Source organism: Orcinus orca, chromosome 12 (assembly GCF_937001465.1).
Source record: "Orcinus orca chromosome 12, mOrcOrc1.1, whole genome shotgun sequence".
NCBI classification, from domain to species: domain Eukaryota; kingdom Metazoa; phylum Chordata; class Mammalia; order Artiodactyla; family Delphinidae; genus Orcinus; species Orcinus orca.
The window spans coordinates 39,633,186-39,656,851 of record NC_064570.1 but is presented as its reverse complement, the minus strand read 5'-3'; the positions used below and the strand labels follow the sequence as shown (position 1 = coordinate 39,656,851).

General features: G+C 34.0%; 1 long non-coding RNA gene across 2 annotated transcripts; it reads right to left on the bottom strand.

Moving 5' to 3' along the window:
* Positions 1-311: 311 nt before the first annotated feature.
* LOC117197133 (uncharacterized) lies at positions 312-23,415 on the bottom strand. Of its 2 annotated transcripts, XR_004477658.2 has the most exons (3): positions 15,099-23,415; positions 14,203-14,420; positions 312-9,191 (listed from the first exon to the last, which is right to left on the bottom strand). It is a non-coding gene; the product is annotated as an uncharacterized LOC117197133 (long non-coding RNA). The 2 variants fall into 2 exon arrangements; XR_007470635.1 differs by having other exon boundaries at positions 312-14,420.
* Between the last annotated feature and the right edge of the window lie 251 nt (positions 23,416-23,666).

The following is a 23,666-nucleotide window of genomic DNA, read 5'->3' as shown; positions in this document are numbered from 1 at the left end:
TTTAATTTTTATTTTATATTGATGTATAGTTGATTAACAATGTTAAGTTTCAGGTGTAAAGTGATTCAATTATACATATATATGTATCTACTCTTTTTCAAATTCTTTTCCCATAGAGGTTGTTAAGAATATTGAGCAGAGTTTCCTGTTCTATACAGTAGGTCCTTGTTGTTTTTCTATTTTATAGATAGTAGTGTGTATCTGTTAATCCCAAACTCCCAGTTTATCCCTACCCCCCACCTTTCCCCTTTGGTAACCATAAGTTTGTTTTCTAAGTCTGTGAGTCTGTTTCTGTTTTGTAAATAAGTTCGTGTCTTTTTTTTTTTTTTAGATTCTGCATATAAGCAGTATCATATGATATTTCTTTCTCTGTATGACTTACTTCACTTAGTATGATAATCTCCAGGTTCATCCACGTTGCTGCAAATGGCATTACTGCATTCTTTTTAATGACTAATAGTCCATTGTACATATGTACCACTCTTCTTTATCCATTCATCAGTTGATGGACATTTAGGTTGCTGCCATGCCTTGGCTATTGTAAACAGCACTGCAGTGAACACTGGGGTACATGTATTCTTTCAAACCATGGTTTTCTCCAGATATATGCCCAGGAGTGGGACTGCTGGATCATATGGTAGCTCTATTTTTAGTTTTTTAAGGAACCTCCATACTGTCTCCACAGTGGCTGTACCAATTTACATTCCCGCCAGCAGCGTAGGAGGGTTCCCTTTGTTCCACACCCTCTCCAGTATTTATTGTTTGTAGAATTTTTGATGATGGCTATTCTGACTGGTGTGAGGTGATATCGCATTGTAGCTGTGATTTGCTTTCTCTAATAATTAGCAATGTTGAGCATCTTTTCATGTCCCTCCTGTCTATCTGTATGTCTTCTTTGGAGAAATGTCTATTTAGGTCTTCTACCCATTTTTTGATTGGGTTGTCTGTTTTTTTTGATATTGAGCTGCATGAGCTGTTCAGGGTCCAACCACATAGTAATTTGAATAGGGTGAGACAAGAATTATTCATTGTAATAGGGGATTGGGATAACAAAGGATTGGCTAGTGGAAGCAAAGAGAATACTAAATAATATAGGAATGCCAAAAATAAGGAATAGCTACTACCACCAAGGCTGAGATAGAGCCCCAAGGAAAATCCTACTTAATATAAATTCATGAGCATTTGGGAGAGGATAAGGAAGAACTAGACACACTTAGAAAATAATAAACTGCTTTGTTAAAAGAGATATAAATATTAATTTTTAAATAGGCAAAAAAGTAGAAAAAACAGGAAGAATGGGATAAATTAAAATAAAAATGTAAGATTACAAATATGCAAATACATAATCATTGTCAGTTTACACTGATTTAATTAAAAAGCTCATGCTGTCAGATGGTATTTTAAAAAATCTAGCTACATGCTCTTTATAAAAGATACATCTAAAACATAGATTATACAAAAGTTGAAAGTTAAAAAATGGAAAAGTATGTATCAGGAACAAATGAACAAATCATGCTGCCCTACTAACATAAGAGAAAACAACTTTAGATCAAAAAACTTCATTAGAGTCTCTAAATAATACTAAAATATTTAATTCACTGAGAATATATAAAACTTTTTAAATATGCAGGCATAAAATAAAATACCCTCAAAATATAATAAGCAAAAATTGAATTATAGGAAGAAATTAACAAATCTACCATCATGGTGGGTGATTTCAACATAGCTCTAAATTACTGATGTGTCCTAAGAAGATATATAAGGAGATTAAAAATATATTTGTAAACTACTAACAAGCATAATTTTATACACACACATTCACAAGTATGAATCACATTCTCTAGTGACAACAATTGAAGTGGAAGTTAATAACAAGGTAAGTTTTTAAAAGCTCTATGTATATTTAAGATTATAAAAACTTAAAAACTCAGTAATCAAACTATTATAATGTAAATTTAAAAATCCACAGAAATAAACGATAATGAAATACTAACATACCACATCTTTAAAGGTACAGTGATAGCAGACCTACAGGGGAAAGTTTTATCCTTAAATGTACATTTTAAATAAGAAATTCTGAAAATTAACAAACTAAGTATCTCACTTATAACTTAATAAAATAAAAAAAGCATAAATCTGAATAAAAGAGAAGGAAAGAAACAATATAGTTAAGAGCAGAATTTTTTTTTTTTTTTATATTTTAGAACAGGTTTAGATTTACAGAAAAACCACAAAGATAATACAGAGAATCCCTATATACTCCATGCCCAGAAGAGCAGCATTTTTTAAAAAATTGAAAACAAAGACACATTGCAGATGATCAACAAAGTCAAAAGTTGGTTCTTTGAAAAGGATAATACACTAGACAAACATCTGGTAAAATCTTATAAAAAAAAAAAAGAGAAGAGAGAGGAGGCACAGATAGCATTTTAATGCAAAAAGAGAGATAACTATAGAAACAGAAGAATATTCTTTTTTAAATAAGAGAAAACTACTAACTATGCTAGTACAGTTAAATGCTTAGTAAAATGGATATATCTCTTTAAAATATAACTTAACAACTTACAAAAGAAATAATAGAAAGCAGTCATTACAAAATTTCCCCAAAGAAACCACCTAACAATTACAGAGGCAAATTTTACCAAATTTTCAGGGAAAGAGCATTTCAATTTTGTACACTTCCAAAAAACAGATAAAAATAAGTTTCAGTTATTTAATTAATCCAGAATAATCTAACAATCTTAATTCAAAACTGAAAAAACACATTATAAGAAAGAAAAAGTCCTGACCAATCTTTCACATAAATATAAATGCAAAATCACAAACAATATTTTGGCAAACCAAGTACATATATTTATTGAAAGAATAATATGTATGCCCAGTAGGATTTATTCCAGGAATTCAAGAATGGTTTAATATTAAAAAATAAAACAAAGTAGTTCTCCAGATTTACAGTATTAGGGGAAAAAAATCCATCAATTGATGAAGTAGAACTTAATAAAATTAAACCTTATTCATGATTTTTAAAAAAAATTGCCCACTAGGGGAAAACATGAACTTCTTTTAAACTGAAAAAAAATATATCTATAAAATCCTACTGTAAATATTATACTAAATAGTGAACATTTAAAAGATTTACTTTTATAATCTGAAGCAAGACAAGGATCTCCACTGTTGCATGTTTTATTCAGCATGATACTAGGTGCTCTAGCAAATTATACTAGATATCCTAGCAAGAGTGTAAAAAGAAAATAAATAAAAAGTCTGAAGATTGGAAAGTTAAAAATGAAATTTCAGTTCTAATCATATCAAAGATGATTGTGTATAAAGGAAATCACCCCCCCCAAATACACAGATAAATTATTAGGATAGATTGCTGGATAGAAGATTGTTTTGCACAAATCATTTGCATTTTTACATACTGGCAGGAAACAGAAAACTAAATTCAAAAAAGATTTCGGGTAATGTGAAACTATTAAATACCTAGAAATAAACAGATCAAAAGTTGTGTGAAATCTTGATGCAGAAATTTATAAAAACTATTGAGATTAAGAGAAAAAACTCCTAAAGAAATGAAGGGATTAGAAGATTCAATATTATGAATATGTCTCTTCCCCCCAGATTGATCTATCCATTCAGTGCAATGCCAAACACAACCTTATCGGATTTTCATGTTGGGACTGGGATAGAACTGGTAAGTTGATCCTGAAATTTGTATGTAATGCAAAGAACTAAAAATATCCAAGAAACGCTTGAAGAACAAAGTCAGATAAAATTACTTGCTCTACTCCATATCACACTTTTTTTTTTTTGATGATGAGAAACAATGCCGTATTTTATTTTATTTTATTTTATTTTTTGCGGTGCTGGCCCCTCACTGTTGTGGCCTCTCCCGTTGCAGAGCACAGGCTCCGGACGCGCAGGCTCAGCGGCCATGGCTTACGAGCCTAGCCACTCCGTGGCATGTGGGATCTTCCCGGACCTGGGCACGAACCCGCGTACCCTGCATCGGCAGGCGGACTCTCAACCACTGCGCCACCAGGGAAGCCCCATATCAAACTTATTAAAGTATAATAACTAAATCACTGTGGTATTGGTGCAAAAATGGGCAAATATTCAAGAAGCAAATAGGGAGCCCAGGAACAGACCATAAACATACAGAGCACTTGATAATTTATGAAAATGTCACTTTAGAGCAAAACAATTTCTATAAATCAATAATAAGATATGCAACCCAGTTGTAAACAAAAAAAAGGGCAAGAGGCTTTAACACACAATTTACAAACAAAAATATACACACAGCCAGTAAATACATGAGAAGTTTTCCAACCTCAACAGTAAACAGAGAAATAAAAATTAAAACCTTAATATACAATTCCAGTTTTGGGGTTAAGTAAATTAAGCACACTCCACTCTGTCTCTCTCAATGAATACAGCTATAAAAGGTTGGTAGACTATGTGGAACAGCAAGACACATAAAATTAAATATCAGAGGAGGATTGCAGAAGAAGACCAAAATTAAAAGTGCTACTGAATTGTCAGTGAGTTTGACATTTTGTTCTTCCAGTATTCCCTGACTTGAACTCAAAGCACTGACAACCCCCAAAATGGGCACCTGTTGAGAATCTCTCTGGTTCTGGCTCAAGGAGCTGGAAAAGGAACTCCTAATGCTCAGAGACAGAGCACAGCACTGTTTTGTTCTGTTTTTTTTTCTCTTTTATCTCAACCGTTGTTTGGTATTTCAGCCCCCAAGCACTACCATGGTGATGGTGTTGGTGTCAGTGACTGGTAAAGAGAATTCATAGGAAACAAAATTTGATAATAGGTAACTTCCTGTCCAGTTGGTGAAGCTGGGGTTCCAAGAAAATGGAGCCAAACCCCATTGTGTATTTTCTCTCTCTGTCCTCCCTCGATCAATCACTTGGCCCTAGATGTGAACACAGTTGTGAAATTACCCACTGGAGGGGATTGTTAGTTAAACCCCAGACTCCTAGCCAGAAGACCAAAAACAGTACTTGACTACCAATAGCAAAAGTAGTAGCAATGTAGTAAAATGTGTGGCAACATTCTAAGAAGGATGGGAGGAATTGGGAATATATGGTCATAAATTCTTATACTATATGTGAAGCAGTATATTATTGGAAGGTAGGTTGTGATTAAAGTAAAAGATACATAAAACTACTATATATATAGTTATATATAATATAGTTATATATGTATATATACTGATATATATAAAACTAATATGACAATAGTTATATATTGATAGTTATATATGTATATATATATATAACTATATATACTGCTATGTAAATAACTAATAATGTGACAATAGTGGAGATAAATAAAACATGAAAAATATTCAATTAACCAAAAATAGGCAGAAAAACAGGTAAGTTAAAGAATAGAATAGAAAAAACTAGCAAGATGGTAGGTTTTCATCTGATTATATCAATAATTAGATTAAATATAAAAGAGCTAACCACCAACTGAAAGAAAGTTTGGATCGAAAGCAGGACTCACCTACATGCTGTCTACTAAAACCTCCCATTAAATACAAAGACACAGATAGGTTAAAAGTAAAAAGAGAGAATAAGATATACCATGCAAAACTAATCTAAAGGGAGCTGGTATTTCTATACTAGTAAAAGGCAAGGTAGACGTGAGAACAAAGAATGTTATCAGGGATAAAGCAGGATATTTCATATATATAATGGGGCTAGTTCACCAAAAAGACATAAAAATCCTAAATGTGTATGCATCTAACAACAGAGCTTCAAAATTCATGATAGAATTAAAAGCAGAAATAGGCAATGTAGAAGTATAGTTGTAGATTTTATCATTCTAGCTCAGTAATTCATAAAACAAGTAGATAGAAAATCAGATAGTATATAAAGACCTAAACAAGACTATGAACCAAATTGACCTAATTAATATTTACAGGATACCTCATCCAGCAGCATCAGAGTATACAATCTTAAAAATTGTACATGAAACAATCACCAAATAGTCCATATACTAGGCCTTTAAAAAGGCTTAACAGATTTTAAATGATTAACATAAAAGATGTTCTCTGATCATAATGAAATTAAACTAGAAACTAATAACTGTAAAATATCTGGAAAAATCCCCAAATATTTGGAAATTAAATAGCACAGTTCTAATTAATTCAAGGGTCAGAGGAAGGCAAATGGAAATTAGAAAATACTAATTTTATTTCTTGAGCTGGGTTATGGTTACCTGGAGTTTCTCTTTATGAAAACTCATAAGCTGTACATTTTGTTTTGTGCACTTTTCTGTATGTGTGTTATATTTCTCAATAAAATGAAATAAAAAATGGGCAGGGCTTCCCTGGTGGTGCAGTTGTTGAGAGTCCGCCTGCCGATGCAGGGGACACAGGTTCGTGCCCCAGTCTGGGAAGATCCCACATGCCACGGATCGGCTGGGCCCGTGAGCCATGGCCGCTGAGCCTGTGTGTCCGGAGCCTGTGCTCTGCAACGGGAGAGTCCACAACAGTGAGAGGCCCGAGTACCGCAAAAAAACCCAAAAAGGACAAATTCGTAGAAAAATATTATTTAGCAAAACAACGTCAGGAAGAAATAAAAAGGGAAGTTGGAGCAAGACTGAAAGCTATAGTGGGCAGCCTCGTTGGGTAAATTCCCAAACCTCCTCAGAATCCAAGTAAATAAGATAGCAAAGAAAAAAATCCACAAACAAAAGCTAAATACAACAAACTAAATGACTTGTTATCATGTTATCACCACAGACTCCAAAATATAAGTAGATGCAGCAAAACAGCTACAGCAAGACAAGTGTGGTATTAGTGAAATGCCCAAAAAAAAACAAAGGTAAAGCAAAAAGACTTCTAAGAATCCCAGAAACTAAATTGTTAGCATGTATTCACTTCTAAAGCAGTGTCTCTCCTCCACAGAGAAAGCTCAGCTGACTGATCTGAGAGGAGCAGACAAATCTACAGTAGAGCTAATGGGTAAGAGCCAGGGGAACACAACATTAAATTCAGGTGGTGGCGGAGTGATATGGGTTGTAAGAACTTTCGAAATTAGCCAAGTGAAGCTCTCTTCTAGGACAAAGCCCTACAAACAGGAGAGCTTACTCAGAGAATCTAAATTGAGCAAGACAGAGACAAAATGGCTAAGAAAAGGGACGTTACAGAAAATGGGGAAGGAGAGGAGACACATCTCAGAAAGGTCATACTTTTGAACACCTCAGAATAACCACAGGAGAGGAAGCCGGAGAGAGCCGTGAAGCTAGGAGTGTCTCCTTGCCCACACTTCACTACTGAGTACAGGGAAATCATCTTGCTTATACTTGAACAACAGAAAAAGATGACGGCCAAATCCTGAACAGAGCTATGTAACAAAGTTATGTAAAAGTCTCCCTTTTAAGAAGACTAGAAAATTATCAAACCAAGGCCTTTATTAAGTGGTAACAATTTATTGTGTTATAAGATCATATGACACGAGAGAATGATGATGTGTTGTGTGGAGCTTATTAGCATCCACTGTTCTCAAGTTTTGGCAAAAAAAAAATACTAATATAACTACCATAATATACATAAAACTTAGAGAGGTAGAATTTTTGCTCGGTGATTTCTCATAGTTAAAACGCATCACTGGGTCCGTGAAATATCTTAAAACTTAAAGAAACTTTTCATGATAGTAGAGAAGATAGAAGATGTTTGCACAGTGATGGATGACAGCATAAACCTAGATATATTAAATTCAGGAACGTGCATCACTAATGACAGTAATTATTTCAAGCAGAGGAAAAGTGATCTGAGCCACTACAGAAAACAACATAGCAATAGCTTCTGGCCATTATACAGATTTACAACTCTACACACACTCATTAGTTTCGGCTTTTCTGTTTTCTTCAAACACCTATGGTGAGTATAATGAAATTGGACTAAACAGCCAAAAGAAATAGGCACACACTTGTAGGGGCAGTTATAGGCAGAGTTCAGGTTTTGATTGAATATGAAGCCTTTGACTGTGTTTCCAGCCATGCCCTATTGAACTTCCATTTTTCCAGGCTCAACTTCTGAAATTTTCAGCTTACTTTTTGCTTTCCTCTTAAATTTTGTTGGTTGGTGCACCTTTATTAAAAAAAGGTATTCCTTTTTGTTAATTGCATGAATATGAGTCTATCTGGTGTGACTGCAGCACTTATGTAACTGCCAAAGACAGTCTTATCAAAATAGATGTTTGAGATAATTATATAAACTTAGATATCAAAAATATATTTAAAATATTTAATATGCTAATAAAAGCATAGCATCAGCAGTAACATTTTCAACTGAGAACAGATGATATCTGTTTTATATCTGATATAAAAAATGATTAAATCCAGTGATAAAAATTCTGAAATAATGACTCACTGTTAAGGTTTTGATAAGGTATTAAGTTACTCTTTGTAACTTTTTTTTACCGTTTTACTTTTTCCAATTCCAATTTTCCTTTGATATATTAAAATAAAAACTTTTTATTTCAAATAAAAAAACAGAAAAGCAAAATCTTTTGGCTTGGACTACTGAAGTAGCCTATTTAATCTCCTCACCTCCGTTTCTGCCTCTGCTCTACACTGGACCACCATCTATTCTGTTACCAATATAAGGTATCTTCCTGTCATATTTATTATCCCTCCCTCCAAAATCGCATCAAAATAATAGCAAATGGGTAAAAAAAAAAAAAATTTAGTCCGTAACAGTTTTGTGGATTGGATTTGGGAATATCAGAAAACCAAAGGATCAAGATGATTTCTGCAAGATGAAAAGAAGGGACTATTGAGAGATAAGCCAGGGTTGTAGGTAAATCTCAGATACAGAGAAAGATGGATTCATCGAAAAAGCTATTCCTGATCCAGTCATCAGGTATGGAGGGCAAGTTAGGCAACTGGAACATTGTACTCAGGAAGAGCTAGGGCTCCTGGGTTGGGGGCCAGGTGTTAATGCATAGTCAGTCTACCTGCTTGGTTCATACTTGCACAAAGTAAAATCTGCCAGTGGACAATCTTAATACATATTTGTTAAACAAATAAACAAATGCAGAAATATTACTTCTATTATACACTAGCCATAAGGAAAATCACTGACCTGAATTGCAATCCTGGAAGCACTCAGCTCCAGACCCACCGTTAGAGAAATTTCAACTCCACTCACTCCTTAAATGAGACTGGAAAAATCAGGAGAAAATCCTCATCAACAACCTTTTCCGAGGGTTCATATTATCTCAGCCCCCAATATCAATTCACTATTGCTCCTAACCTTCTACTCCCCCACCTCAGCCATTACCGCTGTAGTAGTTTATGACTCCTCTCCAGTTGTTCCTAATTGTTCATTGTTGTAGGTGCTACCATCCTTCTCCAACTCATGCCCTGGGAACCATAGCTCCTTCCACTCCAACAGAGAAATTTCTCTCAATGTGACACTGATTTCAGTCACCTTAGGCAATTGGATTTCTAAGTGATGAAACTCTTTTTTCCACCCCAAGTAGCTATATTCTTTTAGGAAGTTATGTCACATGCCTCAAGAACCAGGCTTGAGCCGTGTAGAGTACTTTGCCCTGGTCTTGGCCAAACTTTATTACCCAAGACCCTTAATCCTGATATTTGCACACATGATCATCAGTTTTAGTCTTTCCTTCACTGTTTCTTCAAACTGCCTAGTGAATCTTACGCACAGAGAATTCCAGTGACCTGCTAAGATGATGCAGATTTCCTGAAATGAATGGTCCCTCTAAGGTAAATTAAATAGTTATCATTACCATTGTCTACTCAAGGTGTTTGGAAGTCTTCCATTTGAGTAGCCTGCTAACTATATTATTTTCTCAGTGACTAAAACTATTTTAGTATCTGATAGAAGAAGTTTTCACATATTGAGGCATAGGGAAGTTATTCTGGCTTATACATGATATAACTTAAAATTTATGCTTATTAGAACAGCCTGTTTTGTGGCTTATTAAACATTCATTGTACATCTGCTTTAACCATTAAATAAAACAATGCATTTAAAAATCAAAATGGAGTAACTGTGGTTCAGGCATTCAAAATGGATCTAGGTGGCCATTGTGGATGTGATTTGAGACATATTCCTGTATCACTGAGAATCTGAACTTTCTGAACTACATCATACTCAAGGACACCACCAGCCATTCTCAAAATAATATCTGCTAGTATAGCTGCCAGCTGCAACATTATGGTCTCAAGTTCTCCCCTAGGAACTACATAACCATTTCAAACCCCGACCAATCATTGCTTAACATGCACTCTTAATTCTTGCCAGATCCAATCTTAATTCTTGACACACAATTTATGTAATTTTGTGGGTTTTGCCTTTATAAGACTCCCCCATTTTGTAGTCTGGTGGAACACAATTCAGGTGCTTCTTGAATCTGTGTCTCCAGGGCTACAGTCCTCAGTTTGGCTCAAATAAAACTCTTTTCTATTCCTATTACAGATTGGTTTATCGATTATTTTCATCGACATATCAATTACTTCTTTACTCTTGAAAAACAATTATATATTATGAATGTAATTAGTCTGGCTTATTCACTTGAAGATATTGGTTCCCTTTCTTTTTAGTCATACCATGGTTATTTTGACCTCAGATCTCCCATTGCCTTCCTTTATCTCACTTATCTAATTTTTTTCACCATGTTCCAAAGGCTAACATTTGTCAAGCCAAACTGATCGTGGCCGATAATTCTCAGTGGTTTAACATTGGTCAGTCAAAACAGGAACTTTTATAACTTAAAAACTTGCAAGAATATCCGTGAGAGAAACTTGAGCCAAAAAATACGAGTTGATGCTATGAATTTTGTGTTTCTTGATTTTTTATTCCGCTGCTAGAGACTTTTTCATCTTTTTGTTTTTCCCTTCCATGCATATCAGAATCCCTGCACCCTCCACCACATTGATGCTAACAACGTAGTTTGTATTTTTCTTTGTGTTCATATAACAATGTACACACACATACATGTATACGCATACAGGTTTTGTTTAAAAACAAAATAGGCTCATACACATATTTTCGTGCATCTTGTTTTTTTGCATTCAAGAATACTTTATGAAAATCCTTTAGGTTAGCTGACAGAGCTCTAAGTCATTCATTTTAATGGTACAGTGTGTAGTTGCACTGTGATTTAGTTAGCCCTTCTTCTGTTGATAGGCATCTGCTTTGTTTCCAGTTTTTCATCATTAGAAACAATGCTGCCATAAATATCCTTGTACTAGTGTCTTTCATATGGGCACCTTTATTTCTGTGAGAATCAACTCCTAGGAGAGGAATTGCTGGGTCTATAGGTATAGGTATTTCTAATTTTAATAGACGTTGCCAGATTGCTTTCCAACACTTTGCTTCTCTGCCAACTATACACAAAAAGTATTGCTCTAAAGGTTTTCCTTCTTTCAAAGTACAAAATTTAAAATTTCTATCTCATTAAACTTCAAATGTTCAATATTTTTAAAGGATGAATTGTTACTGATATTGCTTTTCATTAAACATGGTTTAATATAAAATTTATGAATCTAAGTACTATAGTTTCTCTTAATTTTCCAACCTTATCTGCATTAGCAATTTTGCCATCAAATTTAGAAAAGCAAAGGGGACTACACGGATGCTCTTTTCTACTACTTTCCTGGGCACTCAATATCCTTAAAATTCAGTTTACTGCCAAAGCTACTCTAATGGTTTAAAATCTTGCCTTGCAGGATTCAAGTAAAGAATTAGCTCCCCTCCCTACCTCTATGCTAAAAATGGTTTTCCTGTTGATTAGAGATTTTATTTAAACTGAAATTAAGGAGAATGGGAATAAGATGAGGCCACATAATAACATCTCAGTCACAATGTATTCTCAATATAAGGGATTCTAACTGGCAGAAGTTTTTCACTGTTGTCTGTACCCAAAGGCAAACTGTTTTAAGACAGTCTTTCTTGCTTAATACCCGGGTATCATTTTTGAAGTGTCAAATGCCCATTAAGTACTGGTTAATTATAATTATAGACCAGATTCAAAGAGAATACAGATTTGTTTCACTGATATATCTGTAGAAAAAGAGTAGCTCAGAACTATCATATTCTCACAAATTATCTTAAAATGTTTTAGTTAAACTAAAAAATATATAAGTATTTATGTAATAGGTCAAGTTTCCATGACTGCACAATAAAGATATCATCTCTGTCAGTATTCTACATTACTTATAACTCTCGAGTTTTTTTTAAAAAAGAAACAACTGAGGAAATTCATATTTTAGTACCTAGTATGTCCATGACCCCTACTGTTTTATAATCTCACTTAATGTTCTTTTTTTTTAAATGTCAGTGGAATCTGGGAATGAGACCACTTGAAACTTTGATCAGCAATCTGTGCCTCACTATTAACTAAGCTTCAGTAACATGGCACAGAATATTAGAACCAAAAGTTAGACTAGGATGACCCCAAGAAGTCATGTACCCTCGTTCTACACCAGAAGAAATGAGGTCCACAAACATTAAGGTGCTGAGATGACCTGGTTAGTTGTTTATGGTTCCAAGATTAGAATACATGCTTAGTGATATTTTGTCCTAGTGTTCTTCATTGCACAATGTAATATGATTAAATATGAAGAGGTTAAAGTTAGGTAAAGCTCTAGACTGTGAAATATAGAACAGAGGTGACTTAGAAGGAGAACTGATAGGATCAAATTAGTTGGTTCCCTTAGGAAAATTACTGGCAAAGAGGTGGAAGGGTGATGGAAAGAGGTATTGATAACAAATTTCCTAAGTGACAGCTTTGTCCAGGGCCAATGCTGCAGACATATAGCATTTTAAATCAGCATTAAACCTACTATAAAGACTCTCACAAGTAAAAAATAGTATGGATGGTGGTCTTTCAAGGTTACATCCTTCATCTACTCTCTATGGCTGTTTTACAACACTCCAGAGGATTCTGTACAGTGCTTTATTTTAGATTTGCTCTCATTAAGGACTCATAAACTTAATTACTTAATATTCCTTAAGAAACACAGCTTGAAATAATTACTTCATTAGAGAAATTTAGCAGTGTTCAGACTCTCTTGAATAGATTCTTGCTCTAGAGCTGCTGAAGGTTTTATTTGTTCTTTCGTTTTGACTGCAAACTTTTTAATCTTCACATCGCCTGTACAATTGCATTTCAAATACCATTTAAGGAGAAATTTTTTAAAAACCTGCAGTAAGTCATTTTGAAGGATGTTCCTTATTAGCATAAACCACAGCTTAAAAAGTTCTAGAGATGTGAACTATTGGTAACTACTATGAGCTATATGGTATATGGTAAAAGAATAAAGAAAAAAATTGGTTTTAAATAAATGGTTTTAAGCATAGCATTTCATTTATAATGGATTGATATATTTAATGAAATTTGTGGAATAAGTAAAATACTACATCATGTTACTCTACTGCTGAAAAATCTTCAGTATTACTTACAACCTACAGGAGAAAGTCTGAATTATTTGGCCAAGCTTACCTTCCCGTATTTTTCCTTAAACAAAACCTCCACTCTAGCCAGAGGGCTCTACTGAAACTCCACTGCTCCTTAAGGCTCTCGCTGCTCAGGCTACTCTCAATATGCCCTCTGCAGCTCCATTCTGCGTGCTCCCTGCTGTTTTGCTTTATTCCTATCCCTTCCAGATGAAAATCCTGCCCCTCCCATGATCAGCTCAAGGTATTGCCTCCTCCCTCTGAGTCTTTCTACCACCTATTGTTCTTGATATTGCTCAGGATTTAAAAAATAGGAACCTGTACACTTGCCTTTTCTGTTGTATGAGTTTTAACGACTCTCAGTCATAAGCACTTGAAGGAAGAGACTGTCTTATACTTGATGTCTGAGAGTAGACTCTCAAATACTCATCAGTTTGAAATTTATTTCATTATCAAACAATCCTATAATATGGAAGTAAATAATTTCCATGTACAGCAGGTATGAGTTTAAATATTGATCACTGCTTATATTGTACTATTAATAAAAATAAACAAGGAATTTTAAATGATCTATATAATATGATCACAATTTTGTCCATATATAAAGATTACATTTCACTTCATGAGAAATATTGGAGATATGTATATATAATGTTAAAAGAGATATATTTGGGTGGTAGAGTTGTTATAAAGATGAAATATGCATACAGGTACCTTGAAAACAATAAATCACTATACAAACTTACAGAGTTTTTGACACTTTTTTCTTGGAGTTATTCTGTCTTTTCAGTGATGATATTAGATGTATTCTGTATACTCTTCTAAACTTGTCACTTCTGTTTCCTCTGTTTTTTTTCTTTTTTGCGTTTAGCTCTTTGGGGAGAATTGGGCTTTCTGAAATCCTGGTGAGCCTAAGGCTGTGATGCTGCTCAAGTATGTCTGAGCCCTGATTCAGCTTTCTTCCCTAGGATGAGGATGTAGCCTGGATGTAGATAGAGTTTGGATCAAGGACCAGCAGAACCAAAGACTGTAAACAATTTCTTTAACCAGAAGAACATGTATAGTTTGAGCAAGCTCTTTCTGAATAATGATATGAGCTCCAAGAATAAAATAATGGTAACAAAAGAAATTGAGCTTTTTGGAATCTTAGACCACATTTTGCAGATTTGCTGGCAGATAAGCTTCTCTTGTTATTGACTTAGGGGTAAAGAAAGTAGAATTAGGTTATATATGCTAAAAAGTTATCATATAGAATAAGATTCAAAATACCTAACTCTGGTCAAATTTGAGTTCACTGATGAGATTGATACCCTAATGGCTATCTTTAGATGTCCCAGCCTTCATCTATAGAAACAAGGCTTCCTTGATAGTACACATATCTACTAGTCAAATGGTATCTATTATGTCTGCAAAACTGTTTGCTGAAAATATCAATGAAGGGTATGATGAAACTTCCTTAATTGCTTTTGTGCTAGACAATACACTTAGATTTTCAATATGAAATCCCATAAAACACTATGAAATTAAGAATATACCTATCTAGGATCATCAAAAATTATTCCGAAAGGGGAGCAGAAATGGGGAAACTCAAAGAAGCTGACAGGGTATTTAATGCTAGATACCATTAAAAACAAACAAACACACAAACAAAAGCATGTGATTTCAGTCACTTAACGCAAGGTTGATTTTTTCCTCCGGTCACAGTCCAATGAGGGTTGATAGGGAGGTTTTGTTCTTCACAAATTTAAGCATCCAGGCTCTAGGGGCAAAGAGAAAGAGAGCTCATAGAGAAGGCACACCTGCCCTTTATGCTTTGGTCTGCTCACTTAACATTGGTTAAGCTGATTAAATGACCTGAAATATACTTAACCTAGGAAGAGGAAACCGATTGGTGAACATTAACTAGTCTCTGCTGTACCCATCATCCATTCTAATGAATTTTTTTTAAAGTCAAAATAATTTGATAGCAAAATGATGGTAAGCAAAATACTAATTTGAAAATTTTTCTCTGAGGAAAATAATAAGAAAAACGTAGGCAGTTATGGAGATAATTTTGGTTTGGAGCATTTTGGTTTTCATTATCTGATGATTTACAGTGAAACTGTAGTTAATTTTATTTGATGTTGTAAGAGGAATGATTACATTTTAGAGGTGCTCTGAAAAGGATGAACTTTAGCATTTTAGGAAAAGGCTAAATGTAAATGTTATTCAATAAAGAACAGCTGACACATATTATAATGAGAGCAGATAAATGCTTAAATCCTGGATTAGATGATCAAACGTTAACAGCCAACATTTTAATAACTGTCTCCCCCAATGTATCTCAAAAGCACTCTATTAGCAAACATGACAGTCCAATTATTTCCATGGTGCTCAGTATTTCATGGTGGCCTATTGCCAATGGTAGAATATGGGGTGGGAAGTGTGTCAAAGAAGTGACTTTAAAAGCTAAAATATTGCTAGTGCTGAAAATTCAGGGTTTATGTGAGGCTAACCGTCCTGACCCTGTTTAAACTCATCAGATAAGTAAATACATCAGCACCTACTTAAGTAATAACTCTTTTAATATTCTGTGGAAAAAAATGTAGGTAAGTCAATTTTGCTACAAAAAACATGTCAGTAAAATTTTATGTCACAAAAAAAGGAAACATTTGTTTTACCTGAAGATAAAACAATTCAAAAATACATTGATAATCCCTTATACATTGATCTGGTCTATACTGCTACATCTAGAGTATAAAAAATTTAACCTTTCAAAACAGGAAAGAAATATAGGAAAATGGAATAAACTACAAAAATGTGTCATCTTGGATTGTATAGAACTTTTATTTCTTTCTTGCCATTTTATAACTAATAAGGAAAACATAAATAGGAAAATATAATGTTACTCTTGGAAAAGTTTGAATGAGGGAAAAGATTAGAACCATACCTAACAGAGTGCCTGATCTACAGTAGGAATTTAAGAAAGGTATACTGAATGACTAAATGAATGAACAAATTATAAGAATTGAAAGAGAACTGAACTTGAAGTCTGAAGAATTAGGCTCAGGCTATGCTACCACCAGCTAGCCACACAAGACCATATAATAATAGCTATAACTTATTGAATGCTTACTAAGGAGTTCTTACAAACACATGCATTACATCATAATCCTATAAGGCAGGTACTACAGCTATGCTCATTTTACCAAGTAAACTGAGGCACAGAGGAGTTAAATAACTTGATGATGAAGACAGACATGGGATCTAAATTCAAGCAGTCTGCCTCCTGAACTTTCATTTTACCCACTGCATTATATTTCCCTTCTATATGATCTTGGGAATTCCTCATCACTTTCTGAGTTACAGCTTCATCATCCATGAAGCTAAATAGGTTATACCATCTAACATGGATTTGGAATTATATGTGTAATTAGTACTCTAAACCAGAGTTGGCAAAAGTTCCCTGTAAAGGGTTAGATAATAATAAATATTTTAGGTTTTTCAGGCCATACAGTCTCTGTCCCAACTCTTCAACTCTATCATTGTAGCACAAAAGCAATAGATAATACATAAACAAATGAGCACTCTGTCCCAACAAAACTTTATTTATAAAAATAGGCTGTAGTTAGTCTCATGTCTAAAGTATCATATGTAATAAAAGAATAGTAAGGCAAGATTTAGCAAGAACCTAGCATTGTGCTAGGAGAGATCTTGACATCTCAGATATTTAAGTCTTCTGCCTTTAGAACTATGTCATTTAGGCATATAACTATCTGTCCCTCTGATGGTTTCTAGGAAGAGAGACTATACAGATTCAAACACCAAATTCATCTGTCAGTTTTTGTAAATACAAGATAAGAACACATTTGCAAATATGGTGTATTTCAAAAAGGTGTAGTCTGGTTTCCAAATCATGGTTAGATTCTCAGGCTAGGTCTCAGAAGCTTATCAGACACAAGTTATAGCCAAAACAATACCCATAGGCAATAATACCCTCAAACACATGCAAACACTCATGTGCACACATACAGAAGGAAAACTCTTACACATAACACATTTTAGTTACAACCTTTGCTAAATAGAATTTAGTGAACTATTATTTCTACTAAATACACATTCCACAGTAAACAGAAAACATATTTGCACCAAGAATGTTGTATGTTATTTCCTCCCTGCTGTACTGAATCAAGGATCTGTGGGGGAAATTTGGTTTAATATCTCTAACTCTGATTTTTCTGTATCAATGTCATAATTCAAAATAACTTTTATATTTCATTCAGCAAATAGTCTGAAACTCTGCTCTGTGCCTAGCACTAGGCTACAATTTCTGGGAGATAGGAATTAATCAACTTTGTCTCTATCTGTAAGATGCTTACACTACATACATGCACCCATATGTTCATAGCAGCACTATTTACAATAGCCAAGACATGGAAACAACCTAAATGTCCATCGACAGATGAATGGATAAAGATGTGGTATATATATATATATATATGTGTGTATATATATATACACACACATATACACATATGTATATATACACACATATATACATATATATATATACACAAAATGGAATCTTAGCCATAAAAAAAGAATGAAATAATGACATTTGTAGCAACATGGATGGACCTAGAGATTATCATACTAAGTGAAGTAAGTCAGAAAGAGAAAGACAAATACCATATGATATCATTTACATGTGGAATCTAAAATATGACACAAGTGAACTTATCTATGAAACAGAAACAGACTCACAGATATAGAGAACAGACTTGTGGTTGCCAAGTGGGAGGGGGGCGGTTGGGGAAGGATGGATTGGGAGTTTGGGATTGGCAGATGCTAGTTTTTATACATAGAATGGATAAATAAAAGAATCCTAAAGTCCTACTGTATAGCACAGGGAACTATATTCAATATCCTGTAATAAACCATAATGGAAAAGAATATGAAAAAGTATATATATATATATGAAACTGAATCACTTTGTTGTACAGCAGAAATTAACACAATATTGTAAATCAACTATACTTCAATAAACTAAATTTTAAAAAATCAATGAAGGGACTTTCCTGGTGGTCCAGTGGTTAAGAATCCAACCGGCAATACAGGGCACGCGGGTTCAATCCCTCTTCAGGGAACTAAGATCCCACATGCTGTGGGGCAACTAAAGCCCGTGCGCCACAACTAGAGAGCCCGTGCACCACAACTAGAGAGCCCGTGCACAACTAACGAGCCTGCGTGCTCTGGAACCCACGTGCCACAACTGCAACGAAGAGCCCATGTGTGCAATGAAAGATCCCGCATGCCACAACTAAGACCCAATGCAGCCAAAAACATAAATAAATAAATAAATATTTTAAAAAATCAAGGAAAAGGAAAACTTCAAAAACAGGAAAAAAAGTTTATACTTAATTTTGATATGGCATTCCCAAAGAAAAGTGTTTATTAATGATACATTTTTGGAATAATAATGCTGGCATTAAATAACAATGAGAGTTAAAGCTTTTTCAAATTATTATTTTCAAAAAAAGAGAAGAAAGAAATACATCTAATAAACTAATGAAGGACATAATATGAAATCAACTAAAACATTCAATTAATCCAAACGAATGCAGAATAAAAAACAGGGAACAAAAGCATCTGGGACAAATAGAAAACAAATAGCAAGATGATAAATGTAAATATAAAATATGAACCCCCAAATATCAATAATTACATGAAATGTAAATGGTCTAAACATCCTAATTAGAAGGCATGATTTGCCAAATTTTGGGGGGGTGTGGGCGGGGTGGGTAAGGGAAACCCAGAACTAATTCCTTGCTGTTTACAATAAAAATCACCTTAAATATAAAAATACATAAGGGTAAAGTAAAATAATGGAAAAAGGTCATGCAAATCCTGAACAAAAAACCAAAAACCTAAATATCAAGTAGATTTTAGAGCAAAAAAATATTACTAGAGATAAACAGTCATTTCATAAGGATAAAGCAGCCAATTCATCAAAAGGATATAATAATCATAAAAGTTTATACATCTAATATTGTAAATTTGAAATTGAGCTTCAAAGTACATGAAGTAAAAACTGATAGAAAAGGAGAAACAGACAAATGCACAATTATGGTTAATCTCAACATTACTCACAATACTTGCTAAAACAGCCAGAAAGATCAGTAAAAATATACAAGCAACAGTATCAAACAATTTGATCTAATTGAGATTCATAGACCACTCCACACAAAAACAGCAAAATATATATACTCGTTTTAAGTATACATAAACCTTTTACAAGGTAGATAATATTCTGGGACACAAAACAAGTTTCAATAAATTTGAAAGGAATAAAATCATATAAGGAATGTGTGACCACAATGAGACTACATTAAAAATCGATAACAGAAGTAAACTTGGAAAATTCCCAAATATTTGGAAACTAAATTACATACTTCTAAATAATCCACAGATCAAACATAAAGTCAAAAGGTAAATTATAAAGTATTTCTAACTAAATGAAAATGTATAAACAACATAACAAAATTTGTGGATGCAGCTAAGGCAAGTACTTTACAGGGAGTTTTATAGCAATGAACACCTATACTAGAAAAGAAGGATTTCACATAAGTGACTTTAAGAAACTAGAAAAACGAGCAAATGAAACTGAAAGTAGAAGAAAGGGAATAATAAAGTTCCGAGTGGAAATCAATGCAACAGAAAAATAGAGAAACTGATGAAACTAAAAGCTAGTTCTTTGAGAACATCAATAAAACTCATAAACTTCTAGCCAGACTGAAAAGGAAAAAAAGAGAAAATACAAATAAACAAAACCAAAAATGAGAGTGGTGACATCACTACAAATTCTACACGTATTAAAAAGGGTAGTAAGTTTCTATTACGAATAAGATGATGACAATAAATTTGACAACTTAATGAAACGAACAAATTCCTTGAAAGAAACAAACAAAAGCTTACTTAACAAAAAGAAACTTTGAATAGCCATGTATCTATTAGGGAAATTAATTTTGTTAGAAATCTTATCACAAAGAAAATTCCAAGCTTCACTGGAAAATGCTACCAAAGCTTTAAGGGAAAAATATCATTTATATACAAACTTCTAGATAATAAAAGATAAATACTTCTCAACTCATTTTATGAAGCCAGCATTCCCTGATATCAAATCAGAAAAAGAAAACTACAAATCGGTATCCCTCATACACATATATACAGGGCTTTGCTGATGACACAGTGTTTAAGAATCCACCTGCCAATGCAGGAGACACGGGTTTGAGCCCTGGTCTGGGAAGATCCCACATGCCACGGAGCAACTAAGCCCTTGCGCCACAACTACTAAGACTGCACTCTAGAGCCTGCAAGCCACAACTACCGAGCCCGTGTGTCCTAGAGCCCATGCTCTGCAACAAGAGAAGCCACCACAATGAGAAGCCCACGCACCACAACAAAGAGTAGCCCCTGCTTGCTGCAACTAGAGAAAGCCTGTGTGCAGCAACAAAGACCCAACTCAGCCAAAAATTAATAAACTTAAAAAAAGATATAAAAATTCCTAATAGAATATTAACAAATCGAATCTGACAACAGGTAAAATTGATAAAATATCATGACCAAGTAGAGTTAATCTTAGGAATGCAAGGTTGGTTTAACATTTGAAAATGTCGGTAAGTCATCATATTAACAAACCAAAAAAAAAAAAAAAGAAAACTCATGATTGTTTTAATATAAAGTATCTGATAAAAATTATTTTACAGTGGAAATTCTATTCCTGAAACTCCCACAAAAATAATAGAAAGGATCTTCACCTACCTGATTAAGGCATCCACAAAAAACCTACAGATAACATAATTGTTAATGCTGAAACTCTTCCATTTTAAATTGTCTCCTCTTCTGTTACTTTTAATGAAGGGTCCATGTTCCAGGCAAAGGCTAATTCCAAAAGTTATTAACTAGATACCATTCCCCTACCACTTATCATGACATTCACTCTAGCATTTCTCTTTTCAGCATCATCAGTTTTTCCTTCCTTACTACATCATTTCTACCCACATATGTTTCCCTTTCCCATCTTTAAAAAGTCTTTTGATCCCATGCCTACTCTAGCTACCACATGCATTCTCTTTCCCTGTAACAGCAATACTCCTAGAAAGAGCAGTTTCCAAAATCTTTCCTCTCAGCATCATTTAAACCAGCTCCAAACTTTTGCCCTCACTACTCCATCAAAACTACTCTTATCAAGTCAACAAATTCAAAGGTCAATTCTCATTTATCTTTATAACTGTATTTTCAGTTTTAAAATTATTCACCTTCCCACAGACAGTGGACTCTCTGAATGGGGGTGCTGTATCTCATTTATCCTACCTTGAATATTAAAAATATTTCATTATATGTGTAACACTCACAATATGTCTGTATAATGAATGACCAAAGAAATTTCCTTAACATCTTGGAACTGGAAAATCAAACTAGAGCACACCATAATTTAATAATCATAAATTTAGGTAGAATCCTGTTAGCAAGTTTAGATGAATTTCTGAGACTTACTTTACTTTCACAGATTCTTTAGATGCCTAAACATGCAGAGGCAGAACTACAAAGATGCAATTTTGAAAACAGATATTTGAAGACGTATATATGAACACTTAAATTTTTCACAAATTTGTTTACATTGTATTATAAAATATAACTATAATAAATCCTGTAAAATGTATAAAGTCCTCCTTCACAAATTAGAAATAAGTCCTAAGAACTTACACTTTAAATAATTAAAAATAAAATGGAGAAGCAAGACAGGGCTGTATTTATTTCTACTCTAAAGAGTATTCTTAAAATAAAAATAGGTACAAAAATAATTCACAATGGTAGCTACAAGAACTACCATATTTTATAATGTTATTTCACCAAATTGCTAAGTCATTGTTCATAACATATTTACCAAATGAAAATGAAAGCCTTCTGGCTCCAGCTGAAGTCACTTTTCCACAATGTAATTATTATCTAGATCTTGCTTCAGTTTTCAATCAAAATCACCAATGAATATTATAAAATTAAGTTATAGTTCCTTCTCCATTTGTATTTCCAATTACCATGTAAGACCTTTTAAAAAGAAATAAAGCTGCAAGTTTCTCAGGACCAATAACAACGTCTCAGGAACAGAATGGGAAAAAACAGAAACAGGTACTACAGGTTCTGTGGAACAAGCTTTTCAAAATTAACTTTGAAAGTAGACAAAACTTGGTGTTTTGAGTAACCTGGGGCTTTCTTACTTAACTCACATCAGCCAGAGCTAAAGTGGGCAATATGTCAAATTAACTTGCTCAATTTTCTTAACTTTTTCAGTGCCCTTTAGGAACACCATTACTGAGAAGCTGCTGTTGGCATTTACAGCACAAAAACTGATTTTGGAAGGTTGATACTACAATCGCCTAAATATCACAAAACTGAAAATTGTATGGTACCAGTTATTTCATCATACTAAAAGGAAAAATAGAGTCTGTAGATAAGCCATTTTTGGTTGGGGGAAAAAAAGGCTCCAGAATGGTTTTAATAGTTGATTTATATTTAAATATAAGCAATGAATACAAAATGACCTCTACCTATAATTTTTAAAACTTGTTGAAATTGCTGACTGAAAAATTAATATTTTTGTGTCTTATCTTTCATATATTAAATGTGATGGTTACAAGAAAATAGAGCCTAGCATATTAATCTCACTGGAGCAGAGCCTTCTATTTAAATAAAACACTGTGTTGGTCATTTAAAATAATTTACAAATCTATTCTCTTTAATGTTTTCAAGTTCAGTACAAATCAAATCTATCACTGAGTAAACCACATAACAAACGAGAGTCAAATGCGTATCAGTATGAAATAACCAATCTATCTTTTAGATGAACCATGTAGAGACTACATTTCATATGAAAAATTATAAATTGATATAGGTATCAAAAGCAATTCCTAGGGCCTCCCTGGTGGCGCAGTGGTTGAGAGTCCGCCTGCCGATGCAGGGGACACGGCTTCGTGCCCCAGTCCGGGAGGATCCCGCGTGCCGCGGAGCGGCTGAGCCCGTGAGCCGTGGCCGCTGGGCCTGCGCGTCCGGAGCCTGTGCTCCGCAACGGGAGAGGCCACAGCAGTGGGAGGCCCGCGTACCGCAAAAAAAAAAAAAAAAAATCAATTCCTAGAAAAACAATTATGTCTGACGACGACAATTTTCCTACCAC